General features: G+C 42.2%; 1 long non-coding RNA gene across 2 annotated transcripts in view; it reads right to left on the bottom strand.

The window, feature by feature from the left end:
* LOC117804213 overlaps positions 1-9,246 on the bottom strand; it is a 15,557-nt gene extending 6,311 nt beyond the window's left edge. The window contains exons 1-2 of one of the 2 annotated variants that reach the window (XR_004628565.1): positions 6,453-9,246; positions 505-643 (exon numbers count right to left, since the gene is read on the bottom strand). This is a non-coding gene — a long non-coding RNA (uncharacterized LOC117804213). The remainder of the gene's footprint in view (positions 1-504; positions 644-6,452) is intronic. The other variant, XR_004628564.1, reaches the window with a different exon arrangement.
* Between the last annotated feature and the right edge of the window lie 870 nt (positions 9,247-10,116).

Raw genomic sequence — 10,116 nt, 5'->3', positions numbered from 1 at the left:
TTTTTTCTTTTTTTTTTTAAGATTTTATTTATTTATTTGACAGAGATAGAGACAGCCAGCAAGAGAGGGAACACAAGCAGGGAGTGGGAGAGGAAGAAGCAGGCTCCCAGCAGAGAAGCCTGACGTGGGGCTCGATCCCAGAACGCCTGGATCACGCCCTGAGCCGAAGGTAGACGCTTAACGACTGCGCCACCCAGGCACCGCACTTCTAGACTTTTTTCTGTGCATGTAATTCTACTTATAAATACATATTTCATATATTTTCACATTACACACAAAACAAAGTTATTTCAACAACGAAGCAGCAGGTATTCTTTACATATTGTTCTACCCTTTTCCCCTTACTTACACCTCTTCATTGTCTTTTCTCTCCAGATTAGGTTGTATAGATCTGCCTCACTCTTGTTTTAATAGATTTTTTAATGTGGTAAAATATACATTAACATACAGTTTACACATGCACCTGTTTTAAGTGTACAGTTCAATCATGTTAAATAGACTTACATTGTTTTGTGCCTCATGCTTAAGAGACAGGACAGCACAATGGTCTAATGTGGGCTTTGGAGTCAGTCGGCCTGGGTTCAACTCCTGGTTCCCATGCCAATCAGCTGTGCGGCCTGGAGCAATGCAACAATTTCTACATCTGTAAAATGGGAGTAATAGCACCATCTATCTCATAACAGTGTTGTGAAGATCAAATGCCTTATTAATACTTAAGGTACTCAGAATAGGCCTAGCAGATGAGAAGTTGAACTATAGGACAGATTATATTTAATTATAAGTATATATCCTAATTTATCTAACCAGTTCCCTACAAATGGCCAGTTAGTGTATTTCGGTGGATAGCTCCTCAGAGGCAGCTGGAAAGGTAAGAAAGCCACATTAGCTGAACTCTGTGACAGAGGGTGTTCTTGGCACATATTGGAGAAGAATGGCGAAGGTCAATGTGCTACAATAAGCAGGGCAGTTTTAAACGAGGAAGAATCCCCCACCCCAGCACAGAAACACTACCTTACCTTTTCACGCTGCATTCCTGCTCCCTGTAATTTTTTTTCCCACAGATTTACTTGCACACAAACAAAATGATAAATGTAGAAGTCTATTCAGTGTAGTTTTGTTAGTAATAGTAACTGATGGGAAATAATCCAAATGTGCTTCTCGACATAAGACTAAATAATAAAGTATATTCATATAATGGCATGCTATGCAGGGGTTTTAAAAGATTAAGAAACTGCCCCGTGTACTAATAGGGAAAGATTTCCAATATATATTAAGTGGAAAAAGAAAAATTTAGAGTGATATACAAGGTATGCTAACATTTCTGTAAAAAGGAGGGTGAAGAAGCCACATTTACATATGGTTTTATTTGTGTACACAGTATAAGAAATTAATAGGGGTGCCTGGGTGGCTCAGTCGTTAAGTGTTTGCCTTCAGTTCAGGGCATGATCCCGGCGTTCTGGGATCGAGCCCCATATCAGGCTCCTCTGCTGGGAGCCTGCTTCTTCCTCTCCCACTCCCCCTGCTTGTGTTCCCTCTCTCGCTGGCTGTCTCTCTCTGTCAAATAAATAAATAAATAATAAAAAAATAAAAAGAAATTAATAAATGGGGCTACCTGGGAAAGGTTTACAGGCAGAGGTGGGAATGTGGTGGATGGGACTAGGGCGGCAATCAGAATTTTTTAATAAGTTCCTTTTTCTAATTTTTTTTTAATTTAGGTTCCATAAATATCATGCCTTTTTTTTTTTTCTTTTTAAACTAAGGAATGAGGTAGGCTTTCCACAAGCATTTGTGGAACCTGGGGCAAGAGTATAAATGAAGGTCTACAAATGTAAAAACTATAAATCAAGCTAACAAACTGTTAAATAAAATATGTTCTCTGCCTTACTTTGACAAATAAGCTTTCTTAAAGACAAAAAAGATGAGTAAGGGCAAAATTTGAAAGTTGGCAAAATATAAAACACAATAGAATTAAAAGTCATTATTGTGCATATCTGCATAGCCAATCGATGGTTTGGTGATGGTTGGAAGAGTAATAAAGATATGCATAATTCACAAAGTATTTTTTAAAGATTTATTTATTTATATGAGAGAGAGAGAGCAGGGGGTGGGGCAGCAGAAGAGGTAGAGAGTCTCAAGCAGACTCCCCCCTGAGCACCGAGCCTGACATGGAGCTCCATCTCACAACCCTGAGATCATGACCTGAGCTGAAACCGAGTTACACACTTGCTTAACCTACTGAGCCACCAGGCACCTCCACGATGTATTTTTTATATTTATTCTACACATCTTTTTCTTGCACATCATTCAATATAAACACATTATGTAGTTATAGTCAAGATTTTTACATAATTTGAGTGCTACTAACAGTAATAACAAATTAGAAATCTTTCTTGAGTAATTACTTTCTAGGTTTTTTTCCCCTTAATTAGCTTGAATTTGAAGAAACCACTCTGCTAAGGCAGAAACAACTGGAATTTTCAAAAACTTTTTAAAGCAATACTTATATTGGAAACAAACTATGACATGTGATCTCATGTTCAAACATTATAATGGGTCTTTATTGCAGAAATAATTATATAATATTTAAATTTCTTGACATGTGATCTCATGTTCAAACATGTGATCTCATGTTCAAACATTATAATGGGTCTTTATTGCAGAAATAATTATATAATATTTAAATTTCTCCTATAAATCAATAGCACTCAATTGCCCTTCTCTTCATCTCTCAAAGCAGTATCAAGCTCTATATAGTATTTCTTCTTCTCATTTCTAATTTTTTAATGCTAAGATATTATAAAGAAAACTAGAAACCGCATACTTCCTGCAATATCCTACTTCAAAGGACTCAAAATCTTAGAAATTGCCCAGGTCTTCTTGAAGTATGAATACGAGGTTTCTATTAAATTGGGAGACTCTGTAAGTTATAAAAAATACATAAAATGCACCTATAATCCTTAAAAACTCAATCATTATTACAGAGATTGATGATGTGGTGAAAAAGGAACTCTGAAGTACACTGACACAGGTGAGGATGTGGTCAGTATAATGTAGGCAGCAACAAACCATTCTTTCAAAGTACCTCAAATCATAACAGAACTGAAAAAATAATGGCAAACAAGCTTCCAGAACTGCTAAAACCACACAGGAAAACCCAAACCAACCATCTAAGACAGATGGAGACAAATGCATAGGGCTAGGCAGTAAAACTTGTTTAAAGAGAGTTACTAGGGAAAGAAAAATCTCAAGTCTCAGAAGAAAAGGTAATTAATCCAATTATTTCAATGAATTTGAGCTTCTTGCTACAATGTTTCTAGGACATTCATGTGACTGTGATCTTGACAGTATGGTCACTTATTTATAATACAGCAGCAAGGATCTGATATAAAATTATAATATTCCAAGAGTACTTTATTAAAATGCTTTATATAGATTAAGAATTTTGTATTCCTATTACTCCTTCACTTATTACTCATCTTAAAGTTAACTGGGTAAGAGAATATAGTTAAGAAAACTGAGGGAAGCCATCTATATAGAAAGAGGTCTGGATGAGGTGAGCACTGTTTAGATTGATTATCAGGTAGACCTACATTCATTCATAACCCCTATGCTCACTTCTCATAGCACAAGAATCACATTGTGTTGCAAAGGCCTTTTTATTTGATTGCCTCACCATTATAGTATAAGCTTACAGATAAGGATGGTGACTATTGTGTTTTCCATTGTGTCTCCACCAGTTACACAGGGTCTAACAGACAACAGGTACTAGTACATGTTAACTGGAGAGGTGGATGGACGGATAAATAGGTAAGTAGGCAGGTGGGTGGATTAGATCATGTATCAGTGGTATTAGGGAGCTGCACATCCCTTAGCTACAGTAGAGAGGAAAGTTTCTTCATATTCATGGGAAGTTGGACTGCCAATACCACAGCCACAAACATCTCTCAGATACCATTAACCTCTCCACAACAGTTTGCTCAAATTACCAGTGTTTACCTAAAAGAAATTCCAAATATTAAGGAGAAATCTTAGAAATCCAAACCTAAAAAGTGATAGAAAATGTACCTCCTTCTCTTAATTGGCAATACCTTTCAGAAATAGCTCTGGTCTGGGATTTACTGCTGGGATGTCTGGGTGGCTCAATATTCACAAATTTATCAACATGATACATCACATCAATAAAAGAAAGGATAAAAACCATATGATCATTTCAATAGATGCAGAAAAAGCATCTGACAAAGTACAACATCCACTCATGGTAAAAACCCACAGCAAAGTACGTTTAGAGGGAACATACCTCAACATAATAAAGGCTGTACATTAAAACCACACAGCTGAGGTGCCTGGGTGGCTCAGTTGGTTGAGCCTCCAGCTGTTGGTTTCAGCTCAGGTCATGATCTCATCAATTGTGGGAATGAGCCCTATGTGGGTGGGCTCCATGCTCAGCAGGGAGTCTGCTTGGAGATTCTCTCCCTCCACCCCACCCCCCATTTGCATGTGCACTCTCTTTCTCTCTCTCTCTCAAATAAATATTTTAAACAAAAAATAAAATAAAATAAAGTAAAATAAATAAAAAACCCACAGCTAACATCATACTCAATGAGGAAAAATGAGAGCAATTCCCCCTAAGATCAGGAACAAGACAAGGATGTCCACGCTCACCACTTCTATTCAACATAGTACTAGAAGTCCTAGCAACAGCAATCAGACAAGAAAAAGAAATAAAAGGCATCCAAATTGGTAAAGAGGAAGTAAAACATGCACTATTTCCAGATGACATGATACTATATATAGAAAACTCTGAAGACTCCACCAAAAAACTACCAGAACTGATAAACGAATTCAGTAAGGTACAGAAATCCACTGCATTTGTATACACTAATAANCGCAGGATACAAAATCAATGTACAGAAATCCACTGCATTTGTATACACTAATAAGGACCCAGCAGAAAGAGAAACTAAGAAAACAAGGAACCAAAGAAAATAAAATACCTAGGGATAAACTTAACCAAGGAGGTAAAAGACCTGTACTCTGAAAACTACAAAACACTGATGAAAAAAATTGACGACAACACAAACAAATGGAAACATATCTCATGCTCATAGACTGGAAGAACAAATATGGTTAAAATGCCCATACTACCCCAAAAGCAATCTACAGACTTAATGTAATCCCTACCCAAGTACCAACAGTATTTTTCACAGAACTAGAACAAACAATCCTAAAATTTGTATGGAACCACAAGAGACCTTGAATAGCCAAAGCAATCTTGAAAAAGAAAAAAGCTGGAGGTATCACAATTCCAGATTTCAAGTTATACTATCAAGCTGTAGTAGTCAAAACCATATGGTAATGGCACAAAAATAGACACATAGATCAATGTAACGGAGAGCCCAGAAACAAACCCACAATTATATAGTCAATTAATCTTCAAAAACAGATGTAAGAATATTCTATGGGAAAAAGTCTTCTCAACAACTAGGTACACCTGGTCATTCATTTTGTGTAGTAAGAGAAATGGCTCAAGGTTAGAATATTTAAGGATTCACAGGTGGTATCAAAAGGGCCAGTCTTTGGTCAGGGACATGGAAGGAAAAATATCAGAAGATAAGGGACAAAGAGGTCTAGGAGAGAGCATGTAGTTAGACATATGGGCAAGGGCACAAAGTATGAAGGTCTGTGTATCATATGTTGGCAACCACCAGACAGTGCCTATCACAGAAAATGCAGTAAGCAATCAAGTAGATGAAATAACCAGGCCAGTTAATGCCTGCCGGCCTTTGTCATCAGCCATCCCAGCGCTGGCACCTGGCCACAATGGCAAAGATGGAGGCAATACCTGGGCCAGTAGCATGGACTTTCACTTACCATGACTGATCTTGCTACTGGTCATTCACTTTGAATAAAAGAGAAAAGGTCTAAGGTTAACTACTGGCAATGCTGCATGTCTAGCAACAGAGACCACCATTGAGGCTCCGCTAGGGCACCATACCCCAAAGAGACTAGTTAACTTGGCAACAAATTAATTACATTAGGCCCCTTCAATTCTGGAAACGCCAGCAGTTCAGGAATACATGCAAATTCTGGGTACAAATTTGCCTTTCCCACCTGTAGGCCCCAGTCAACACCCTCAAGGGCTTAGAGAGTATTCCATCCACTGGCATGAGATCCCGCATAACATCGAGTCAGACCATGGGACCATTTCACAGCACAGGTGGAGCAGGAGTCGCCCACGATCATGGGATTGCAGCACATGCCACATTCCTCAGAAGCTGCCAGCCTGAGAGTGTTAATACAGCCTGCTGGAGGTCAAACACATGACTCTGAAAGGATGGGGAGCCAATCTCTAGAACAGAGGATATTCATAGGATGGAAGACCTTTATAAGCTGCTTCCAAGAGAAAGAATAGATGGACCAAGAAATAAAAGTGGAAGCAGGAGTGGACTCACATGCCACCGATCTCAGTGACGCGGCCACAGAGACTGTGATTCCTCAGTTCTGGGCTCTGCAGGGTTGGAAGACCTGGCACTCCAAGCAGCCACACTTTTGCCAGGGGACATGGCAAGAGTCCACTCAGTCATCTTAAGTCCCCTGTGTACAGCAACCAGCAGGAGGAAGAGAACTTACCACCATGCCATGGTAATTGCCTTTCATCATCAGGAGGAGGCAGGCTTCTCGCCACACAATGGGGACAAGCAGGGATATGGGTGCAGCCCACTTGGGCACTTTTTGGTATTCCCTTGCCCGGTGGTGATGGTAATCGGGCATGTGTAGCTGCTCCGGCTTAAGGGCATGATGACCAGAACCTTGGGCTTCTTGGGGATAAAAGTGTAGGCAGGCTGCAACACCAGGTAGACCACTGCGGCCAGCAGAGGTGGTAGCTGAGGGTGAGAACTTAGACCAGACCCTAAAGTAGGAAGACGATGAAGAGTCGTTCATCCGCTCACCGCCTTCTTCCAAGTTTCTCTCAGGAAGAGAGGACCACGGAGCCACAGAGGAACCGTGCTGCCAGTGAGTTCAGAAATGAGGCTCCTGCGCTGGGAGAAGATGGTAGTCACAGAGCCGTGTCACCCACCACCGCTTCAGTAGCGGGAGTCCAGTCAGCAAACAGCCTCCAGCAGCCCCACCTCCACACCGCCCACGGAGGCCGATTGAGGCTGGCGGATGAAGGCACCGCATTGCTGCGCAGGCCGGAAGAGGCGGTGTCAGCACAGAGCTCCTCACGTGATTGGCTGCGGCTGGGCAGGCCCGCCAGCTGCTTCCGCCCGCTTCCCTCCGCAGGTGTGGGTCGCTAGTAAGACTTCGGCACCCGGAACTCCATCTTGGCGTTTGCTCCGGCAGAACATACCGGAAACAAGGATTATGTCAAGCACAGCAGTTATTCTTTGGAGTCGCCTTTTTTGCCTTCTCTCATCAGCTTTCTTCCTAAATATTAACTGCTCCACTTTTCTCTTTTCAGAGCTTACCCAAAGCATTCTCTCTCAGTGCTCAGAACACACAGCCCAAAGTGGATCCCAGACTTCAGGCCCACCTGGCAGAGAACAACTGCGCTCCGAGCAACAGAGCCCTCCCCCACCTCTCCACCTCTCTCTCTAAGTGTATGTCTTCTTTTTCTTCTTCCGCATTCACTGTCAATCCCCGGGGGACGGAGAGCTCTGGACACTCACATGTTACATATTTTGGCCAATCACACATACACTGTCAATGTAAATTACCGCGAATAGTTTAATAAAGTAGCCCGGAGAGGTATTTGCATTTTTAAAAAATGATTATCCAAAGAATGCTTCTCTAATGGAGAATTTCCGGCAACAATTATGTCATAACAAGGTTGAGCCTTCCCTATATTCTTCCAAATGCGCCGTTACTTTGCCTGCGTGCAGCCCCTTGGCTCACTGAAATACCAAAGAACATTAAAACAACAAAAATAACAAATGACTGAGTTCTTATTGCATGTTAGCCATTGGGCTGGGCCTTTTACATTCCTTTAAACCCCACACCAACTTCATTTTAGATAAATAGCTGAGGCTTGGAAAGCCTAAGTGGCTCCCCAAGGCATGCAGCTTGGAAGTGGTAGAGAAAAAAATCCACTCAGCTATTTTGACTGCAAGTGCCCAGCCCACTGTAAGAGAAGGAAAGCCGCTCCCAGCTGGCACACAAGTGCGGTGCCATTAGCAACAGCTCAGCAGCACACCACAGAAATCAGCACACACTTTGTTGTTGAATGATGTTCAAAAGGCATTTTTCACCATTTAGGGTCTGAAATAATATACCAGACTGTGAAGAAAATGTTTGGGTGGGACACTCTTGGATCAAATTTCCAAAATTTTCTTTTAATTTTCATACCAAGCTTTAAAGCAATAATGAAGCCGTCTACATGTATGAGTGCTGTGAGTTAGAAAATAGCCCCATCCCCCCGCCGCCCTTTTTGGGGTGGAGCACTGCTATTTAACCAATTTCACTCAGTGATCCAAATCTAGATATTAGTGATGGTCAGTTGTTTTAGAGGTGTGTTCAGATGGAATAAAGATGCCATGGCCGCAGCCCTCCAAGGACCACAGTGCTTGAGCCCCAGTGAACAGGTTTGGTTCAGTGAATGTCAGCTGATGTGACACAGCCAAAGTGCCTAGAAGCCACCTCCCCTCAGTGCAACACTGCCTTTCTTTATGAATTCCAGTTCACCCAGTGGTATGCAAGGAAAATGTGGAGAAGTGATATTGGGATCCCTTACACAATCATTTCAGTCAGTACAAACCCTGGATATCTCCTTGGTGAAAGTGGCAGGTAGAGTGGCTATGACCATGGGAATAGTCAAAATATTTCAACCATTATTGTACACTATTGTACACTTGACCCAAAGAGGCCAAGTAAAAAGTGATTCCTGGCGGTAGGCAACAGGACACTACAGCTTTGGGGTGGCCAGGTAGGCACCAGACATATTTCCCTACAGGTCGACAGTCCTTCTCCCAGAGGGGCTGGTGTCTGAGGCTACTCATAGCATTACTGATGGTGGGAGGTAGAGGAAGGGTGGGGGACATATAGGACAGCCTCAGGCATGCTGGAGCCTTGGCCAGTAACTGGGCAGTTTTCCTCTAGTGCTGACCAGGGCTCCCTAGGGCTGAGGTGGCTGGAGTGGTAAAAGGGCATTCAGAGAGCTTGAGCCAGTATCTATTTACCAACTCGTAAGGAGGTGTTTGGTTTTGTTTTGTTTTGTTTAAGATTTTATTTCTTTGAGAGAGAGAGAGAGAAAATGAGCAGGGCAGGGTGGGGTAGAGGGAGAGGAAGAAGCGGACTCCCCACTGAGCAGGGATCCCAACACAGGGCTCCATCCTAGGACCCTGGGATCATGACCTGACCTGAGCCAAAGGCAGACACTTAACTAACTGAGCCACCCAGGTGCCCCAGGAGCTTTTAATGTTGTACTAATGTGCATTGCCATTCTGGTAGCAGCTCTGGAGGTGACACATGGATGACACATGGTGGCTTCCCGCACAACACTGGTGGTATAATCAGAAAAATCCTTGAGCTACTGATCATTCCTTCCAGGGACCAGTCTTGTTCAGGAGCTCCATGGACGCCTGGGGACTGGCTGCAAACCACTCAGCTAAAGCCTTCCCTATGAGCAGAAATATCAGGGGCAGATGAAATCCAGGGCTATGTCTTAATCTCTAAGTGAACCTGAACCTGTGGGGGCCAGGAGATGCCTGTCATTGTATCAGTTTCTTCTTTTTTTTTTTTTTTTTTTTAAGATTTTTTATTTATTTGACAGAGATAGAGACAGCCAGAGAGAGAAGGAACACAAGCAAGGGGAGTGGGAGAGGAAGAAGCAGGCTCATAGCGGAGGAGCCTGACGTGGGGCTCGATCCCATAACGCCGGGATCACGCCCTGAGCCGAAGGCAGACGCGTAACCGCTGTGCCACCCAGGCGCCCCTGTATCAGTTTCTTCTTATTGACCAGAGATGGTAAATAGGCATCATCTCAGTTGATTGCTGGTAGCTACCTGGTGCACTGTGTTGAGTGGGATTCTAAAGTTATACCCAGTCTTTGAGATAAAAAGTCCCATCAATAGTGTAGTGATGACATCTTTTAGATCAGGGCTTTTTTATTTTTTCTCC

This window comes from Ailuropoda melanoleuca, chromosome 1 (genome assembly GCF_002007445.2).
Source record: "Ailuropoda melanoleuca isolate Jingjing chromosome 1, ASM200744v2, whole genome shotgun sequence".
Lineage (NCBI taxonomy): Eukaryota > Metazoa > Chordata > Mammalia > Carnivora > Ursidae > Ailuropoda > Ailuropoda melanoleuca.
Note: the sequence above shows the minus strand (reverse complement) of the source record. Positions and strands in the feature narration are given on the sequence as shown.